This window comes from Tamandua tetradactyla, chromosome 25 (genome assembly GCF_023851605.1).
Source record: "Tamandua tetradactyla isolate mTamTet1 chromosome 25, mTamTet1.pri, whole genome shotgun sequence".
NCBI lineage: Eukaryota > Metazoa > Chordata > Mammalia > Pilosa > Myrmecophagidae > Tamandua > Tamandua tetradactyla.
Window position 1 is genome coordinate 36,974,737 of NC_135351.1, and position 20,520 is coordinate 36,995,256.

Genomic DNA, 20,520 nt, shown 5'->3' on the forward strand with positions numbered 1-20,520 from the left:
CTTCACTTAGATGATGGATGCTACCCAGCAGTAGGAATGAGAAAACTACAAATCACGTGTGACAACAAGGTGACTCTCACCAGCATATTGCTAAGAAAGAATCCAGAAACAAAAGCTACCATAAGATACTGTTCATAGGAGGCTCAAAAAGATGACGTTAAAAATCAGACTACTGGTTACTTTTGGGGGGCAGGGTTTGCGTCTTCTTCTGCCTGCTGGTTACTCAGGCAGGGTCACTAACCTCTGGGCAACACTTCCGCCAAGAATGTTCAACGGAGACTGTACTAGCTTCCTGAGGCCGCTGCAGGAGCACCACACCGTGGGCAACATAAAACAACAGAAAGTTCTTCTCTCACGGCTCTGAAGGTTAGAAGTCCAAAACTAAGGCATTGGCAGGGCTTCCGGGAGGAGTCCTCCTTGCTCCTTCCAGCTTCTGGCCCCGGGGAGGCTCATGGCTGCGTCTACCCACTGCCGCCACCCAGCCCCTCCTCTGCATGTGGGAAATCATCGTTAGGACACAGGGTGTCACGGCAGAACCCCGCCTCCCCCCTCACCCCACCAGGTAATCCAGGACAAGCATCATCTAAAGACCCAAAATCACTTCTGCAAAAAGACCCCATTTCCAAATAAGGCCCCAGGAGTATGTTTTGGTTTGGGGACCGATCACAGGGCTGTGAAGCCCCTGACTAGGAGGTGAGTCCAGCAGAATGAAGGTGCTGAGTAAGAGGGGACGGAAGGACGGTGATGAGCACAGGCCATTGCCCCAGAAGAGTGGCAGAGAAAGGAAGAAGGGGACATTTACCAAGGACCACACTAGCAATGCTAACATCTGCTTTAGTTTCCTGGCTTCTAAAGCAAATAACATGAAGGGGGTTAGCGTAAATGACTAGAACTTACTGGCTCACGGTTTTGAGACAATGAGAAGCACAAAATCAAGGTGGTACCAAGGTGATGCTTTCTCCCAGAAGACAGTGGCATTTGGGGGCTGGCTGCCCATGATCTTGGACCTTTGGCTCTTCTGTCACGTGGCAATGCTCTTCTGGCTTCTCCCCTCCCTTCGGGGTTCCCCTGACATTCAGCCTCTGGCTGCTCCCGCAGCCTCTCTCTCTTCCTCCCCTGGCAGTCAGTCCTGAGCCAGCTGGGCCACACCATAACTGAGCTAACCTCATCAAAGGTCCTGTGGTCAGTGGATGAGGTTTAAGAACATGTTTGTTTTCTGGGACACATAGTCCCAAGCCTCTACACCATTTCATGAGGACACCAAGAGATCAGATAATACTTTACTGGGATTGCAGAAAATGAAGGGTTTGGTTTTAGGGTGGTGCGTTGAACATTAGTGGAAAGATGAAGACTTAAAAGGAGGGTTAACTAATGAGACAATCTATATGTTCTCAGATGAGACAGATGGGCTGGGATCTAAGGTGGGGAAGTAAAGTCAACCTTGGGAAAAAGGAGGCCTACTTAAAGGGCAAGAAGAGGGGAAATATGAAAAAGCAGAGTCCAGGAAACAATGAAGGGGAAGGAAGACTACTGAGAGCCTTCCATCCCGCTGCTCACTCTTCTCAGACACAGGTCCGGGGTGCTGGTGGCTGGCAGGGAGGAAGCCACACCTCGGGGCCACGGAAACAAGCCTGCATGCTGTGGACATCCCTGAAGGCTGTCTCACGGCAGTTCTGCCTCTGCTCTTGTAGCTTATGTGACCCCAATACATTTCCTTCTCACTTCAAGGAATTTATGCTAGGCTTCCGCCATTCATGACAGCAACTATGCTAGTACAGCCACAGAAGCAAGATTTGAACTCAGGCCTTAAATTCTCAAAATCCATTTTTTTGTTTTTTTTTACTCCTGTCTGTCTATGATGCAGGTAAAGGAGCATGTGATGGAAAGAGAGAAGATTAAGAATCTATTTCATTCCCTTCTGCTAAGTGATCACAGATTAAAGCCTTTCCTGACACTAAAATCTCAACTTCACAGATGAATATTCTTGGTCACAAGATAGACTGGACCGAAAAAAAGAATTCTACTCTCCTGTTAGAGAAGAATTTCCAGCATTCAGCATTTTCATGGTGGTTTAGCAAGTAGTATCAAGGGAGCCCTGTAAATCCTATAAATCCTGTAACTAGTTCAGCTGTAAGTGGATCCTTCCTCTCTATCTGCAAGGCAAGGAGATAAATCACCATTTCTACCTTCTAGGGACAGTAGGTACTTTAAGAAAGGATATTCTCCTGGCCACGGGTACAGAAGTTCCCAGATACGTCTGCTTATTAAGAAAATACAGACATGACCTACATCAAAAAGTGTTTTTACTTTCCAAGTTAGAACAGGGCCTAATTTATACTTTAATAATTTATTTTTTAATGTTATAGTACTTAAAACATTATGGTATTTTTTAATGTAATGACAAATATCTGGTCAACGGTGGATAGAGTATGAAATATATGAAGTAGATATCAAAATCAGCCCTAAGGTTTATTACGTGACGGGAAGGGCTGGCCTGTTACAACCAGAAGAGGGACGTGAGGCTGTGCTGATGGGAGAAGCTCTCTATCACCACTGCAAAAGACTTTTCTCCATGAAACTATCATATTCCCTGAAGGTATACCGGGTTTAAGAGTCTATAATCATAAATTTAGATCTCTATAAACTCATTTTATATAATAGGTTCCAGGCCTTAAGTAATCTATTTTCATTAGAAAGAGCTATTCAGGAAATCTGGACCAGGCATTGGCAGAGCTGACTCTAGTTTATTGCGGCTGAGGCACATGCCTTTTTTTTTTTGGCTCTCCTATTTAATTTTAATTTGATTGTCGAAGCCTCTGTCTTCATGCAGCCTGAGGGACGTGCAGCAGCCCCAGCACCCAGGGATGCCCTGTGGAACTGTGAGAACCTTGGGAAAGAGCCTCCCCCAAGCCCACCCAATCATCCGCCCCATTTCATTGGCGCTCGCTCCCCCTGAGCAGGAAGTGCTGGTGGCCGCTTTTGCAGAAAATCCACTCTCTCCTCAAAGCTGCAGGTCCTGAGACACGGGCGACACTTCCCACACAGAGGCGGCAGGAGGGTCCAGGGGACAGCTGGACGTGATCGAGTGGGATGCTCCAGCAAAAGCGGCCATGGCAGTGCCATGCAGGCTCGAGGCTGTTCCGAGAGGAGGAGCTGGTTCTCACCCCAGATCCACTAACTCTGTCCACAGTCATGGTTATGAAAGCAGTACAGCGTGCACGCCGTCCACAAAGTGCAGACTCTGGAAAAGTCTCCAGAAAAAATGACCTGGTTTCCTCAAGAGAAACATTTCAGGGTGTGGAGGGAGAGATGGAGGAGAAATGAGATATTAAAAGAGACTTTAGGAATACAGCCAATTAGTCGACTGCAATACATGGGCCCTAGATCCTGATACAAACACACTTGAAAAAATCAGGACATCTGTAAGACAACTGAAGACTGAAAGGATATTTGATTATATTAAGAAATCAACTATTTTAAGTGTGGTAAGATATTATGGTAGGAACACTTGATCTTTTTTTTTCTCAAATGCAATTTTATTGAGATATATTCATATACCATACAATCCATCCAAAATAGACAACCAGTGGTTCACAGGGTCATCACCTGGTTGCGCATTCAGCACCATGATCAGTCTCCAAACTTTTGCATTACTCCAGAAAAAGAACTAAAAAGAAAAAAGAAAACTCCGACATCCATGCCCCCTCCCCTTACTGACCCCTAGTATTGCATTCTACCCAATTTAGAGAAATACAACAAAGGTAAGTTAACTAGTGTAGTATTGCCAGTGACAGACACACAGATCAGTGGAGCAGAATAAAACTTTCAGAAGTAGGTCCATATAAACACAGGCAGTTGACTTTTCTTTATTATTATTTTTTTTTGCTATATAGTTAGTTATTCAATGATTTTCAAAGATCAGGGCTACTGGATTACAGCTCAATAATTTCAGTATTTCCTTTTAGCCTGATCTTTTAAAGAGCAAGAAAAGAATACAGTAATTGAATCCTATGTATAGAAAAAAAAGAAAAAAGAATGAAGTCCTGGCAATAAAAAAAAAAATGCCTAACAGCAAATAATGTGTGTATTCTTCATCAAAAAATGTGTTATTCCACCTGCAGGAAGGAATTTAACTTCAAGCCATAAATGCTACTGTTATTGCTGTAGAAAAATATACAGGTGGTAAAATAAAATGAAATCCAGCTCACACTCTCTTCTTGTTTGCCAGAACTAGTTCCCCACCCTGGGGAGGGACCGGGGGGGCTGTTTTTGTTCCAGTTCTCTTTTGGCGTGTATGGCCATCATTTCTTGCACTCAGAAACCCAGGTGGGTCTAAGAAGAGGTGCGAGGGCGCCTCCGGGATCTGAGGAGTCAACGGAAGCTTCGGGACAGGCTTGCCAAGTGCCCCAGGAGCTGCTCATCTCTCCCTGTGCCTGTCACATACGCAGTCAACACCAATAAATAACCCGCCTCTAGTGAACCTGTGCACCCATTCCCTTTCACATTTCCCCACCTTTAAGGGCACATGCGACTCTGTTCATGCAACAGATGTGTAAATGCAATTCTGCCAGTGACAAAGTTCATGCCACCATGGCATTTGGGTTCAACAATTCACCTGGGGGGAAGGGTGGGGATTAAAATGCCCTTCTGGAGAACGTATTGAAGAAAACGGGTAGGATTCGTCTATTCATTGTTAAATAATTTTTTTTCATTGCTGACAGACATTAAGTGCTGACCATAACCGCACTGAAATACTCTGACTCCTTTTCTTCTTCTTCCAAATCAAACTGAATCTGCTAAGTCTTAAGTAGTTCAGTTTACTCACTCACTCTCCACGGAAGTTAAGAGCTTTTGTTTGTGGGTTTTTTGTTTTGGTTTTTCAGTTATTTTTCAGCTTGGTTTGGTTTGGTTTTTAATGTGGCAGATTAGGACGATTATAAAAAGGGATCTGTTGGTGTATCTGAAAGGCCAACCACACAGAGACGGGGATGGAGGGACAGCTGTCCCCACGGAAGCATCCAGGCCCTGGGGGCTGCCACCCTGCCTCACTCCAGGGGATCCCTGCGCTCCTCGCTCTGCTTCGCCCACCAGTCCCGCCAGCTCTCCGGAGTCTGGAATCAGTCCTTTACTCACTCGCACACCTGTTTATTTAGAAGACTTGACCATCTACTCCATGCAAGTTCCTGGGAAAGGGGCAAAGACCTCGGCACCAGCCCTTCCACAAACATCATCCTCAAGTGGGGCCCCCAGCCGTGTGAGCTGCAGAAGTCCAAGGTCAAATGAAATAAATGCTAACGTTGCATGGGTGCCCAGAGCGAGGGGCACTTCCTTGGGAGGAACTATCAGAAAAGGCTGTGCAGGGGCAGCGGCTCCAAGGCAAGCCTGGGGGATGCTAAGATTTCAGTCCAGCGTGGAAGGTCAGGCATTCCTGCATGATTGCATCACACAGGAGCTTCTTTCCACCAGAAAAACAGCTCCACCACTAAGACTGGACCTGGTCACCACCAGCCACCAAATGAGGTGACAGTATCATTCCCACCATCTGGTCCTCCCAAAGGAAGTTTACACGGGGTCGAATAAATTGCTCAAACATATTTTTGGAGAACCGTTTTCAGCAAAGACATTTTATTATTAGAAGTTGAAAGATCTTGTTTTTCTTGGGTTCCGATGCATCCTAACACGTACTTCTAGATACCCCGGCTGCCCTCCTTTCCACTCAGTTGGAAGCCAGTGTTCTTTATTTCCCCTACTCACTGGGTGCTGGGGAAATGCAGCCCCTCTCCCTCTCTAGGCTCCCTCCACTCGCGAACCTACGCTCTCGGCCTGCTGCTCTGGACCAAATGACTTAACAGAAAATCCCTGTAGAGGCATTCGTCAGCAAGGAGGCAACTTTCAACTCACATTGCTGAAGCAGAAGAGACAAATGAACAAACCAACAAACAGAAACAATCTATGAGAAATGCTTCTGAATAATAGAACAGAGTCTTCCAAGCAGCACTTGACACAAAGAAGTCCCCAAAATACCACACTACATCAGAGTTCAGAGGCAGCTAGAAGTACAAAATGTATGTTTGCCAAAGGCATCCAGAACATTTTGAGGACACTTGTGTATCTCCTCGATTTTCAGCATTTGTTGCTATGCATGCATGAACAATCAGAAACAGAAAAGCTCTGAAAACTCAAGCAGCAAGCATATTGGTGGCAAAGTGAGCTGCTGTCAGAGACTGGTCACAAACTGCGGCTGCCTCAGTTCTAACACACCGGTGACCAGCTCAACCAAGTCCCCACTCTGTGCCTGGCCCCGGTAACATGGATTAGCCCAAGAGACCAGCATTCTGCTGCCCTCAGGAAGCTTTTGATCCAGTGGGAGAACACACAAGCAAACAGACACACAAACACTAACGCACAGGTGATAAGTACCATGATGGTGCAACCATGAGGCATGCTTTAAAGTACAACAGAGAGAACCGAACAGTTGGTGTAGCCCCTGCAAAGGGGTGCCTGGACTGCCTCCTGGGGAGCAGTGGTCAGGGCAGGGTGGGACTGGCTGGAGTTGGGCTGCCCAAGCCTGTGCTTCCACTGTGCAGTGAGCCTGCTGGGGAGCAGTCCCCCCATCTGTGCCATAAGAGGTAGCAGCTCTGTGCACCAGCAAGGAGCCTGGGCCCTGCAGTGGAAGGAAACTTCACACCTCATACCCCTGCAGGGATTTGTCCACTGCTCATCCAGAGGTCCCTGTACTCTACCTGTTTGATAAACAAAAGAGGTGGAATCTGCAAATTTCGTTCTCTCAACAGCCCCCTTTGCTGACTTGACAAAATCTCTAGTTAAAGGACATCTTCAAGTGTTGACAAAATCTCTAGTTAAAGGACATCTTCAAGTGAGGCCCCCAAGTCACATGGAAACAACCAACATCGGAAGTCACTACTCTGGGGTTCCAAGGAAGCGGACCAGGCAACTTGCCACCCCCGCAGAAGGTGCCAGAAGGCCCGCCTACTGCACTCACTGGCTTACCTGGGACAGTCCCAGTCTATGTCTGTCCCATCATCAGTCCTTGCAGCTCCCACATCACTTTCGAATTGTGCTGTTTGGGATGGTAATGGATACCCTGCCCTGCAGGTCAGGAAAGCTCCTACTCTACCCCCCCTCCCCTGCAGGTGGGGGGAGCTGCCCCAAACACCCGAGACCCCTGACATTGGGGTCCCACTGAGCAGGGCCAGGGGCTCTCACAGGGAGAAGGTCTCAATCCTGGATGTTCTACAAAGTACTTTCCAACAGGACCTGCTTTTTCCAAATCTCCCAGGCCCCAAGGTCACTGGGCACAGAGGAGAATCAGACCATGTTTGAACTCCAGCCCCTGCTCCTTCCAGCAAAGTGCATGTCATTTTGCCTGGACTTTTCACCTTTTCTTTAGTCATTTTCATTGTTGGTTTGTTTTCCTCTTTTTGCCTTGGCTCTTTCTGCCCTTCAAACTTTTCCTTTTTTGGAATCTCTCTCCCTGAAAGGGCTGATGTCTGCCCTCCCTGCTTCTGCTGTTGACTTACCACGCCTCACTGCAAACACCCATGCAAGGGACAAGTGTGTCTGGACACGAACGAGCCAGAGCTGGTTTCCAGTGAGGATCTCACGTCCCCTAAGCCCAGGACTAAAATTTCCCAAGGCTCTTTGGAAACTGGTTTAAACCAGGCAGCAAAAGCTGAAAGACTGTTTTCCCCAGACACCTCTACCCTGGGTGGCTTATTGAAGCACCAGAATGAAACCATGGGAGAAAAAAGACAAGACAAGAAAGATGACCCGGTATTCCTCCATCCCTAAAACTGCCACTATAATGCGATCTTTGTTAGAATTCCTAAATAAGTGTCTATGGTACTTTGCTTTTAGAAAAATATTAAATGATGTTTGTATTGTACTCCAGATCTTCTTGCTGTGCTTATTTTGGAGACAAAGTCGACTTCTGAAAAAGCAGCCTGACTGTGAAAGAAAGGAACAATTTTCTGCCATCTATTTGCGTCCTATCACTCTGGAAGTTACCTTTTTTACTTTTAGAAATGAGAATTATATTAAAATGGTGGACTGTTGTTTTTTTTTTTAATGCCTGGTGCCACTCTAACTCCTCAAGTTGAATTCCCAGTAACTCTTATCACATTATAACTAAAACATATACATACGCTCTGGCTTTTCTATCAATTGGGCTGTCTTGGTTAAAGCTGTAGAGACAAGCTCTTCCTAGCAAACTGGCTAAACAAACAAGTGCTAAACAATTTACAGGTTGCCAACAACTCCCTATAACCTGTCAAAAAATATGTAGTATATCTCATCCTTGTTATCAAAGAAATACATCACTGTACATATTAAAATTTATCACACAAAGATATCAGACATTTTGATGTATTGCCTTCCACTCACTTCCATGCACTATTCTGTCGAGGATGGTCTACTCCTAACCTTTTCTAATAACTTTACAATTGGGGCAGCCTGAATAAGATGTTCATGATTTGTGTGGAATTGGGAATTTCCACATCAGTGTCCACAAGTTCAGGTCATAAAGAGGGCTCCTGGATACCCTGACAGAAGCTGTCGAGCTCCCACAGACATCCTGAGAATGCACCGGAAGGTTCCATGCCACCACAGCTAGGAACTGGGCAGCTCTCACCAGGAGCGCAAAGCAGGTGCCCCAACTTGCACAGGTGTCCCCCCCTACACAGCCCTCTCCAACCCCCACACCTGAGAGATGAGGTGGAGGGCAAGGCCTCATCACTTAAGAGTGAGTGGTAACCTTGACTGCACAGCCGTCACCGCAAGCGCTGGAAAACACCTACCTGGATGCTACCCTACAGCTCCTGACCCACTCGGTCTGGGGTATGGCCTGGGCATTAGACGGTTAAAGGTTCCCAGGTGGTTCTGTTCCAGCCAAGGTTGAGAACCATGGATTTAAAAGGTGAATTAAACCTGCCTCACCCAAAGTATAGACTGCTTATTGCAGCATTTTGACCCACTATTGATGGTCCTTAGAAATTATGGCAACAAATATTCACTGCATACTCATGGAAATACATCACTTCTTATAGTGCAGGAGGGTGCAAGCAGTATTTGGATAAAACCAAACTTCCCCTGTTCAGAATGCTGACATGGCAGCAGCTGCTTACACTTGGCAATAATTAAATATTTGTAATTTTTGAGCCATTGATTCAGAGCTTTTGCATCTATTATGTATCTCACTTAGAAAATCTCCTTTAAATTGGTTGAATAGATGACTAATTTTCCCATTTCCTATATCAGATTATTTAAAATTTGAGAAATATAATTATGACCATGTATTTCATCAACACAAAATTTTTTTTAAGGAAAACCAGTTTCCCAACATTTTCACCTTCCCACTTCAACCCCACAATTGTGCTCATTAATTTTCTGCGTCGCCTTGGCTAGGCGGTGGTGCCCAGTAGTTTAGTCAAACTTTAGATGCTGCCTGAAGGTGTTTTGTAAATGTGCCTTTAAATAAAGATTATCCTCAGTCATGCAGGTGGGCCTCATCCCATCAGGTGAAGGCCTGAAGAGCAAATTCTGAGGTTTCCTGGAGAAGAAGAAATTCTGCACTGAGAGCACAAGATCCCATCCTACTGAGGGTCCAGCCTGCTCGACTCCCCTACAGATTTTGAACTTTCCAATCTCTATAATCACATGAGCCAATTACTTAAAATAAATATCTTTAGATGGATAAATGATAGGTGATAGATGGATACAGAGATAAAGTGAGACACATGTACACACTCACACACACATACACACACCCATATCCTGTTGGTTCTGTTTCTCTGAGGAACCCTGACGAGTACAATGATGCCTTCTAGCAAAGAGCTTCTGTCGGGGTGCACAGAGCTGAAGGACAGACCGGTCAGCACCCCACCTCTGGCTGCCGTGGGGAGCAGAGGGATGCTGACACTTTCTTCCCGCTTCTCCGAGCCTAGAGTACAGGATGCCTGACTCTCAGCTCACCTACAGTCCTGACCATGGCCATCACAGAACCCCATTCCCCAGGTGGGCTTTGAAAATATCCTTTATTCATCAGCATGTCTCCTGCACGGGCCCTGTGTCTCTATTTTTCTGCAAGGATTCTGCGTGTTTCTATTGCCTCAGTGCTTTCCAGACGGACAGACATCCCACAGAGAGAAAGGGTGTACATACATGAGAGAGTTCAAGTCTGTACCTGCTAGTAACAAAGATATTATCAATAAAAGCATATATTATCTACAGCAGGTAATTTAATCAAGACTATTTCAAGGAAACTCTAATCCAGTGATTTCTTAGGGACATTCTAAATCAGGATCCCAAAATTAGTGCAAAGCTCGATCTACACACTTTCTTCCCCCACACCTCAAGTTGATTCTGGGAAGTCTGCTTTGGGAACCAAAGTCCACGGAGCATGGCTGGAAGTCGGGTCAAGGGCAAAAGCAGGGGAAAAAAGTGAGGAGGCAGCTGCACAGGTCCAGATGAGAGAGAAATGTGTTTGCACAAGGTTGCAGCAGTAAGGATGGAAAGGTTTGAATAGGTTCAGGATGCATTTTGAGAGATCAACAGATACTCAAAATTACTTAGTATTCATGATTGAATACCTTAATTCTTCATCCTTAATAGGATAAATATCATCTATGGTAATTACAGCAAGTTTACTGCCCAAAATCCAACTTATTAAGGTTCTTCCTAGGTCTATGGAATAGCTGCATAAGATAATAAATAAAAGCATACAAGAACCAAATGCAAGAAATCTCATAAAATTTTGATTGGCAGGAAAATACTAATTTGTTCCTTTGTGGGTCTAAAAAATGATAAATATAGCAGATAATCTAAACTATAATTATAAGGTATTTGACTATAAGCTACAACTTAGAGAGCTAGGAGTCTCCATGCTCTGTCCCCCGAAGATATCTGCCCATTGGTCTACTTAGATTAAAATGATCAGGGAAGCACTGAATATCACAGAAAGAACACTGGATAGAAAGTTGAAAACAGTACACATCCAAATAATGACCCTAGCAGAGAGGAGAGCTTATCTATATAGAGAACCACATGGGTTCTAATACCCAAGAAAGGGATCCAAAATCTATGCCTGAATGCTGTATAAGAGAGAATATTTTCAATAATTTAAGCATGCACAATAATACTCTTTTTTGTTGTTTGTTTCTTTGACGACAAAAAAATGATGAGGAGTAGGAGGATTGGAAGTGTGTGGAGAAGTAACCAGTTCTCCCTCTCTCTGGGACCCTGTGGTACCCCAGCAGCCAATGGCATGAACACCCTCTACCCTAAGGAAGGCCAGCTCACTGTGAACGGAAGAACTACGAATTCCTTCTTTATGTCAGTGCAAATATCTGTTTCTCTGAAACTTCTGCTTATTCATCACTTCTATTTTCACCTTTCCAAAGCTACACCGAAGAAACAAATCCCTTTTCCTCCAAAAGCCTTCAGACTGTAAGAACAAAAACCTTGGTGTCCCTGACATTTTCTTCTCCTGGTGACACCCGCCCCAGCCTTTCCAACGACCACAGGGTCTCCAGCCTGTTACAATGCTAGATGCTCTCTGGGTAAAGGCTGGCCAGGGCGCATGCATCTAAGCAGCCAACCACCACCAAAAGGGCTTTTTTGGGATGAGGCAAGGTAGAACTACTGTCAATGTGCAACTCCTAATGGAACCTACAGAACAGATAAACCATAAGACTGATACGTGCTGAAAATATATAACAAAGGCTGTATGTGGGGCATGGGTTTAAATAGCAAGAGGTCATCAGCGTTTTTTGCAAGACAAATATATTGAAACAGTGGATTGAGCCAAAGGTGGAAACAACCCAAAAGCCCATCAACAGAAGAACACATAACAAAATATGGTCTAGCTTTACAACAGAATATTATTCAGCCACAGAAAGGAATGAAGTTCTAATATACACTACAACATGGATGAACTTTGAAGGCATTACACTGAATGGAACAAGCCAAATACTGCAGATGTGAAGCACCTACAGCAGGCAAATTGATAAAGACAGAAAATAGGTAAGAGGTGACTAAGGGCCAGGAGACAGGGCGAGTGGGGTGTTGTTGTTTCATGGGTCAAGAGTTTCTATTTCGGGTGATAAAAACATTTTGGTAATAGGTAGTGGGCAATGGTTACACAACACTGTAAATGCAATTAATGTCACTGAATTATAAAAAAATGGCCAAAATGGGGGAAAATTAAAAATAAAATAAAATTTAAAAACCAATGGGCTGAAGAGTAAATGGGAGCTTATGAAGTAAAGACCATGAGTGTCAGCCTATGCTCTCAAACTTCAATATGTCTATGACTCATGGGGGGACACAGTCATTCAGTTTTTGGGGGGCAGGAACAAGACCCTGCTTTTCTCTCAAGCCCCCGGGGAGGTCCCTGCACCTGCACCTCGAGTAACAGGAGCATAAACTATGACCAAGAGAAAGCTAAGCACCAGCCCTACTGGAAATCCACAGCTGGGTAGACGAGATATTTTAAGTATGCACTGAAGCAAACTTTAGCCAACATGGCAAATAACATCATTTAGAAGAAAAGAAAAGGTCTATGTCATAGATATGTGGTGGCTTTTTGAGGACAAAAACATCTATTACCATGATTGCAAAATGCCAAGTTTCTGAAAGAAACACATTTCCATTTTCTGTCCCAAAGCAAGGAGATCTTGAAGCGGGATCCCTGAGTCACTCGGTGCGCAGGTCAAGCATGTGCCGTGTCCATCCATTTCTCAGGCTCACCCAGCTGCCTTCAGTGCACCTTTCTGCATCTGACATGAATGCTGCAGCTGATAAGTCTCTTGAAGGGTTTTCAAATAAAGGAGGGGCTTGGGGAGATTTTAGTATTTACCAGAACTAGTCACCCACATCTGGACTTGTCACCACTTACAATGAAATCCTCCAGTATGTCTTATCAATGCGTATAGACACGCAGATATGTGCTTATTTGGGAAAAGAATTGAAGGAGAAATTTTTCTTTGAAAAAAAATGGATTTCTTTCTTTCTTTTTTTTTTTTTTAACAAAACATACACAAAGGAAAAGTATGCAGCAAACAAAATCTGAGAAAATATATATAAGTCTACCTGGTAACCAGAAGGTCAGTTTTTTTAGATGAAAATTAAATTACATTATAGAACTTATTTGACACTTGGCATAGTATAATTAAAAAACACTTTAGAGATTGAGAACTAAAAACTGATGGCAAATATAAGAAAGTTAAAAGTGGAAGTAAGTGTTTTGTAGAAACGGTGATCGAAGATAAGAGAACTGTTTCCAAGGAATGGGCGTGGGATACCTTAAACAGCTTTAAACAGATTGGCATGAATTAAGACTCTAGGGCACCTGCATGTATACATCCATATAATTAAGGAGGAAACATCTAGCCAGTGGAAAGGTTTTAACCAATATATTTTCAGATACAGTTACAGGCAAATTGCTCATTTTAATTAAGACATAAAAGTGGAGCAATAAAGAAAAATATATAATACGGTTGAAAAGTAGTAAAATAATGAAATTGACTTAATTCTTGGGGTCCCACGTTGGGGTCAAAGTTAAGATCGCTGGAGAAAATGCGATCACTCTGAGGCACTAGCTGACAGATGCTACTGTCTTATGAGAATCTAGACTGCAGTGTCTCAGGGCCATTGTCATGCCCACAGGTAGATGACCCCACACCTGAAATGCTCTTGATCTTCTCGAGAAGGCGCCCTATCTTCCAAAAGGTTGAACTCAAATGGTACCTCTTATTCGCTCTTCCAGCAACTGCACAAAAGTCTGCAATGACCGTGGACTTGGAATCTGTCATGTTTATGAATCGCATCCAACAGAACATGAACTGTAGCTGGAAAACGTCTAACTCTTCCAGCACCAAGTAAGCCTAACTGAGTGTGTGTTCTGGGGTATGCTGGGTGACTAGGGTACAGAAGTGAGAATGCTGGAGGGAGGGACCGGCTGTGCTGTGCAACCCACCCCCCCCACCTCCGGCTTGTGTTGGAGTGAGTGCTTTGAGGCCATCTGGGTTTGCAGCTGGATTGCTGCAAACATCCCTTCAACTTCTTCAAATTCATCCTACCCCAACTTACAACCACGCAATCAAGCAGTCACTATACTAACCCGGAGCTGTGGTCACTCTCTCCACACCCCACTGACGGGTGGAAATCACACCGGCCTGCTACCCTTCATTCTTTCCATTAGCCAATGCAGAATGGTTCAAAACACCCCCCTTGGATCCCCAAGTGACAGCAAACACGTCCTCTTCTGCTTCTTCTTGCCAGTTAGGTGTTGCCAAGGACAAATGAGGCCATTGTTCTCCTCAAAGCCAAATGGGGCCGGCTGTGAGCATCCGTCTGCACTTAAGTATTTTTTTGTCATTAAAATAATTTGTCAAATTATCTCTTTGCCAAGGTCACGTGGCTTGTTTTGATTTGGCAGGTTCTGCTTTTAAAAGGTATTACTAAATTTAGACTAAAAAGTTAGGTTTGTATGTGTGTGTGTTTTCGATTTCTTTGGTTTCATTTGGTGGGAAAAAAGGTCTTAAACTTGTCAAAAGTTGTCTTCCTCAGACACTTCATTTTATTCCTCTTTCTGAAGGATGCAGTTGCAAGCTGTAACCACGAAATGCATGTACATAATTTTCTCCAGCTTCCAGATATCAACTACTGAAGGTAAAATTTCCCCCTAATCTTCTTACTGAGTATTTCAGGGATGTTAACAGTTCTGGATTTTTCTAGTATAAGCTGTCAACATTGCTTGTCAGGAAAACTAAACAGAGAATTTGGTTCTCTTTTCTGGGACCCTTGTTAGGTTAAATTTTCTCATGACTTCTAATCCTGATGTGTGTTTCATTTTTTCTTTTCCACTCTTTTTTGACTGCTTAGTCCTTCCAGAATAGCAGCCCTTGTTTTCAAGCACGCTCTGCAGAAATCTGCTTCATCTTGGCTTGCCTTGGACTTGGCTGCTCCTTTGGCTTAAGATTCTGTCATTTTCCCTTTTGATTAGGTCATCACAAGCCCTGTAATCCTGAAACTTCCCACACAGATTCAGTGTTTATTTTGGAAGTATAGTAATATCTTAAATCACAGATGAGTAAGAGGATCTGAATTCCAGATTGCATCGCTATGTAGCCCATGGGAAACTGCAAGAGTTGGCGTTGACCAGCATTAAAGTAAAACACTAAAGAAAACACCAGTTGGCTGTTAGACATCGATTACAAACCTGCTACTGATTTTCACAAAGGAAAAAGACCTGTTTAGTTCTTTCTGCTATCCAGTAAACACAAAAATACCAAAATGTCTCTGTGGCAATAAAGCCTGGTGCTTTATTAGACCACCCCTCACCGACTCTACTTGACAATAAGACAGGAATGTTTTATGGACTTTAAAAACGTGACCTCAGCCTAGCAAAACTGCTAGCATTGCTCAGAAGAAAGACAGCACGTTGTTATTGGTCTTGTTTTCTGGCTCAAAGTATTATTTCCAGAGCCAGGCTGCCGAAGAAGGGATGTGGTTATACTGAAAGTAGATTCGGGTTTGCATTCTTGTAATCTAACCCACCAAACACAGAAAATCTCAAAAACACGCAGACTTGAAAGAACGGATCTAAGCCACCCCTACTTAAAGAAGCCTCACACCCTAGAAGTACAGGGGCCCCCGCAGTTTACTGTGCCTCGATGGAGCCCAGGTAGCACAGCAAGGGACCACCTGGAATCTAACTAAACTCATGGAAATATCTCTGGGGTTAGTTTATATTTTCTTAATTCACTGTAGTTCTTTTGTCTTTTTCTCATCTTCCTTCTCTCCATTCCTTCCTTCCCGTCATTTCTTCCTGCTCTCCCTCATTCATGCAAGTTTTCAACAATAAATCAGCTCCTGTCCTGACCCACGCCTGCCTCAAAGCACCAGTTCTGATGAGATGATCAAGTTCCTGCTCCAAAAGGCCTACAGTCCAGAGGGGGGTGCAGAAATCCAAACAAAGCTCTTATGATGAAGACAGCAGGGCTGGATTAGAAATAGGGCTGCGTGGAGGAAGCAACGAGGGGAGTCAGAAGGAGGGAGAATGGGAGAGAGGATGGCCAGGTAGATGGGCACAGCATTGCAGTGGGGTTCTGAAGCATGAGTTCACCCGAGGAAAAAGAGGAAGGGCTGTTTAGGCAGAGGAAATACTGCAAAGGCAAGGAGTTGTGAAAGCAGAGAGGCAGGTGCTGCTTGGGGACAGTGGCGGGAAGCCAGGCTGCAAAGGGCCCAGGGATGGGCTCTGGAGCCCCTCCCTGGAACCCGCTCTGCCCAGATCTCTGTGTGGTTGACCCCTCATGTCCTTCAGGCCCTGTGCAAATACCCCTCCTCAGAACTCCTGCACCCACCCACAATCCCCATCTCCAGGCCCCTCGGCCTACAATGCTTGATGTTTCTTCCTTGCACCGACCAAACCAGGAGTCATGCTGTGTTGACTGGTTTGTTTGTTTGGGCTCATTCTCCCACCAGAAGAGAAGCTCCAGGCAGGTGGACTTGGCTTTACCCATACCAGGCTCAAAAGCAAATGAGTGACAGGTGCTTGGCCTACTTCTGAATCAAGTCTTCTACTGCCTTGATGTTCTTAATGCTGAATAAAAGCAGTTCTCCTGGCCTGCTCACATTTCCCAAGCCCTCAATACTTCCCTCATGCCCTCTTCTCCAGGCAGCGTGCGCCATCTTGTTTCCTGTGGAGGGGGCCAGGCAGGGCGGACTGGACGTGAGAGGTGGTCTGGCCTCTGTTAAGCGCAGCAGGCTCCCCGTCCCCACCAGTCCCACTGGCGAGCACTCCCAGCCCTGTGGGGAGCACGGAGACTGCAGAACTGGAGCGGGCAAGCTGAAGGCTTCGTGGGGGGCCCTGTGGGAAGAAGTAGAAAACCACCAGGGCAAGGGGGGTGGGTGAGTTGGATGCAGACTCTGGAGTGTTCTGGAAGAAGCGGATCAAAATGCTCCTATTCAATGGATAAGCAAACATTTCTATGAATCAAGAGGCTTCAGGGGGATTTCTACTGGAAGATTTTTCCATGGGGGGGGGGGGCAGTGCAAGGCTGCAGCAACCCAAACTAAATAAACTCAGAGAAAGAGTCTTATCTCACAGGCATGCAGCTTTACAGCAATGTAGAAAATCTATCTTCTACGATCAGCTGCTGAGTAGATTCCAAGGTTATAAATAATGAAGCATTTCAGGCCTCATGAATATCAGCTCTGGAAAGACACTGGATGGATCCCGCTTTTTTATGACTATGAAAAGTCAGCACCCTGCTTGTATTTGTACAGCTGACTTTTTTTCCAAGTACATTTGTACATGCTTATTAATTCCAATCTCTCTGTAATTACACTTTTCCAAATTTCTGGAACTATTTTAAATTGAATCCACTAACTGATTTAACGTTCACTTCTAGCCACATCTAAATCATTAATAAAAATGCAAACAATGCTGAATCAAAGGCTAAACCTATGAGGTTCATCTAAATAACTACCCCCCACCCCTACCCTATGTTCCCTTTCCTGGATGATGATAACTGTACATTTTAAAAATTGCTTCTGGGAAATTCATCCAGTTTCTAATGTTAACTATAGGCAGGCAAGTCGCTTCAGATCTTTGAAACTCAGTTCCTTCACCCAGAAGGTGAAAATAGATGAGCTATTCTCTATTATCCTAGATGTTGAACAGTAACTGGCTCATTTATCTCTGCAGAACTGACACGATTTATTTCACTCTGCTTTTCAGCATTACTTGCAATAAGCAGCTGCTCTAGCCATTTACTACAGCTCCCCCCGGCACATCTTCCATCCCACTATTCAGCTGCAGCTGACAAGGGAGCTGCACATGTGACACATACACTTTGTGCCTGGCACTATGCTAAGAGTTTCCCAAGCAAGTCTCATTAGATTGTCACAGCCTCAGGAAGGGGGCATTGGGGTCCCAGTCCCTGAGGTGAGACGCTGAGGCACAAGATTCCCAGGCCTGTGGGACCCGAACCTCTGCTCTCGTCAGGTAGGTTATTTTGCCTCAAATTCAAGGTGGCTTAAGGGGGGCAGCTGGGATGCTGCCTGGAGCCCCAATTCATGGAGAGGGGGCACTAAAATGTCCCTGGAAAGAATCGAAGTTCTCCATCAAACTGGTGAGCAAACTGTCCTCCTTCTGGAGGAAGTAGCATGCTGGAGGGGTTGGGGGAGGGATTTCACTCGCCCAGCTCTGAGAGAGCTCACCACAAGCATGTTTGCCCCCAGCCCCAGCCCCATCACAGCTTGTGAACTCTGAAACCCAAAAACATGCTATAGCACTGAGGTGACTACTGTTTCCCAAAATTCATGTCCACCCAGAACCCCAGAAGGCGACCTGCCTTGGAAAGAGGGTCGTGGCTGATGCAGTTCGTTAAGTGCACCTGAGGTCATCCCAGCACAGGGTGGGCCACGCCCAGTGTGACTGGGGTCCTCATAAGAAGAGGAGAGACACAGAGCCACCTGGGGGAGGTGGCCCCATGACGGTGGGGCGGGCACTGTGGAGTGAGACCGCCACAGAGCGCCAAGGGCTGCTGGGAGCCCCCAGGTGCCGGAAGAGATTGTCCCTCACACACCTTATCTCAGGAGGGTGCGAGAAAGGACAGTGAGACTCCGTGTGACGTGTACTCCCACAGCACAGCAGATGGTCACTTCCCGGGTAAGCAAGAAATGTGCCTTTAAAATACCTCCGCCTTCCCAGGGCCCAGCTCACTGCCAACAGCATAGTACGTGCTCAGTTAATACGGGGAGACGTAGAGAGTAAGTGAAAGAACAAATGATCAGCATCCCCATGAGAGGACAAGGCAAAACCTAGATCTGTCCATCGAGGGGACCTCGTCTCGCTGCCTATAGTGCTGCACGCGTGCCTGCTCTCGGTCAGGAGCCTTACAGAACATTCCAGATGGTCCTGCCTACTTCAGGGGCTGGATGAGAATCCGGCACTTTGGAGGACAAGCCTGGCCTCTGTGGCCAGCAGAGTCTGCAGCCTCGGGTGCCCCGGGAGCCTCCACTGGTAGACAGCATGAGGAGGACCTGTGTTGGCACTCAGGTTTTTCACTCATCTGTGGGTGGCACTAAGTGACATTTTTCTGAGGCATCCTGTGGGGTCCAAAAATGCCATGCCCAAAGCATTTACGTATTGTTCTTAATTGGGGAGCCTGCATTTAAACAAATCTGAGGTGCCACAGGTGGATTTCCCCACTGAACTGAACGGATTAGAAAGCATCTTTGCAATCTTATGATACTACAAATAGCAATGCACCTTACCGAATAATGATGTGCAATAAATTATCTGAACGTGCTTTATTCTTGGGTTGGGTGAAAAAAGTATCTACTAAAGGCTCTTTCACTCTTCTACAAAGATCCAACTATGTTTTGTTTAGGTACCTGTGCTAGGTCTGAGGGAGAAATTAAGGCCACAGGTAGCTTAGAGTGATAAATACCGCTGCGGCCTGCCTGGGAGTCCCGGTCACAAGAGAGGAGAAGAAACCATGATGGAAGGTGGACAGTCCTTGCGCCTAAGAAGACTGGGGGTGTCACAAGCGGCTCCCAAGAAAGGTAGAATGTGGTCTGCTGAGACGGGGAGGCCATAGCAGGCCGGCGAGACATAGGAGCAAAGGCTGAGACGCTGGAAAGGGGAGGGCGCCTGCTGGAGCAGAAGGAGTATTCGGAAATTCTGTTTGAGGGTGGATCTTAGCTCTCCCCGGCTCTGCGCTTAATCTGTAGACCATGTGGACGTGTGACAGATGTGGCCTCAGCAATTACCCAGACCAGCAGAGTGCTCTGGGATGGAAATATAGGTGCCAGACCAGAAGAGAGTCAAACCGCAAGTGGAGATGCTCATGAGAGGCCCTCAACAGCACACAAAGGAGAGCTCATGACGGCAGTGACTTGCAAAGGTGTCAACAGGGTGAGGCCAGCTCCTAAGGTCCACTGACAAGACTTGGAGATCTCTGGATATGGGGAAACGATACTCAGTTTGCCCCAGTGCTCAAGCCTGAGATCTGAGGGCTTTCCTTGGCCCCCGCCTCTCATCCTCAGCCTCACATCCACTCAGCCACCACGTCCTGCCAGTTCTCCTTCTTGTGGAGTCCACTTATCCCAGCTCTACACCATTTACTCCAGCTCTGTGCCATTTACTCCAGCTCTATGCCCATCTGACCTCCAAACCCATCCTTGCCCATGCCAAAATGCTAAGCTGAAAATGGCACTCCCTGCATGAAAAACTATTAATGGCTTAGGAAAAGGTGGCTTAGGAAAAGGTGGAAAACCCTTAACTCTAGTCTCCAATGCCCTGCTGGGCCCCACTCCCTCGCCAGCCCCGCCAAGCTCCCCAGGGCCCTTTGCTCCTTGTTCCCCAATGGCTTCCTCCTGGATTCCCACGCACACACCCGCTCTCCCCTGTCTCAAGAACTACATGTGAGAAACATCTCCTCACCCCCTCCCCACAGCCCTCAGACAGGGTAGCCCACTCCCTGAGTCCTC

General features: G+C 45.8%; 1 protein-coding gene and 1 long non-coding RNA gene across 2 annotated transcripts in view; one reads left to right on the forward strand and one right to left on the reverse strand.

The window, feature by feature from the left end:
- Positions 1–16,040, forward strand: part of LOC143669366 (uncharacterized) — a 38,403-nt gene extending 22,363 nt beyond the window's left edge. Inside the window, exons 3-5 of the long non-coding RNA XR_013168883.1 lie at positions 13,784–13,895; positions 14,615–14,688; positions 15,871–16,040. This is a non-coding gene — a long non-coding RNA (uncharacterized LOC143669366). The remainder of the gene's footprint in view (positions 1–13,783; positions 13,896–14,614; positions 14,689–15,870) is intronic.
- MAP3K5 (mitogen-activated protein kinase kinase kinase 5) overlaps positions 1–20,520 on the reverse strand; it is a 212,684-nt gene that overhangs the window by 160,227 nt on the left and 31,937 nt on the right. The gene's annotated exons all lie outside the window — the stretch shown is intronic.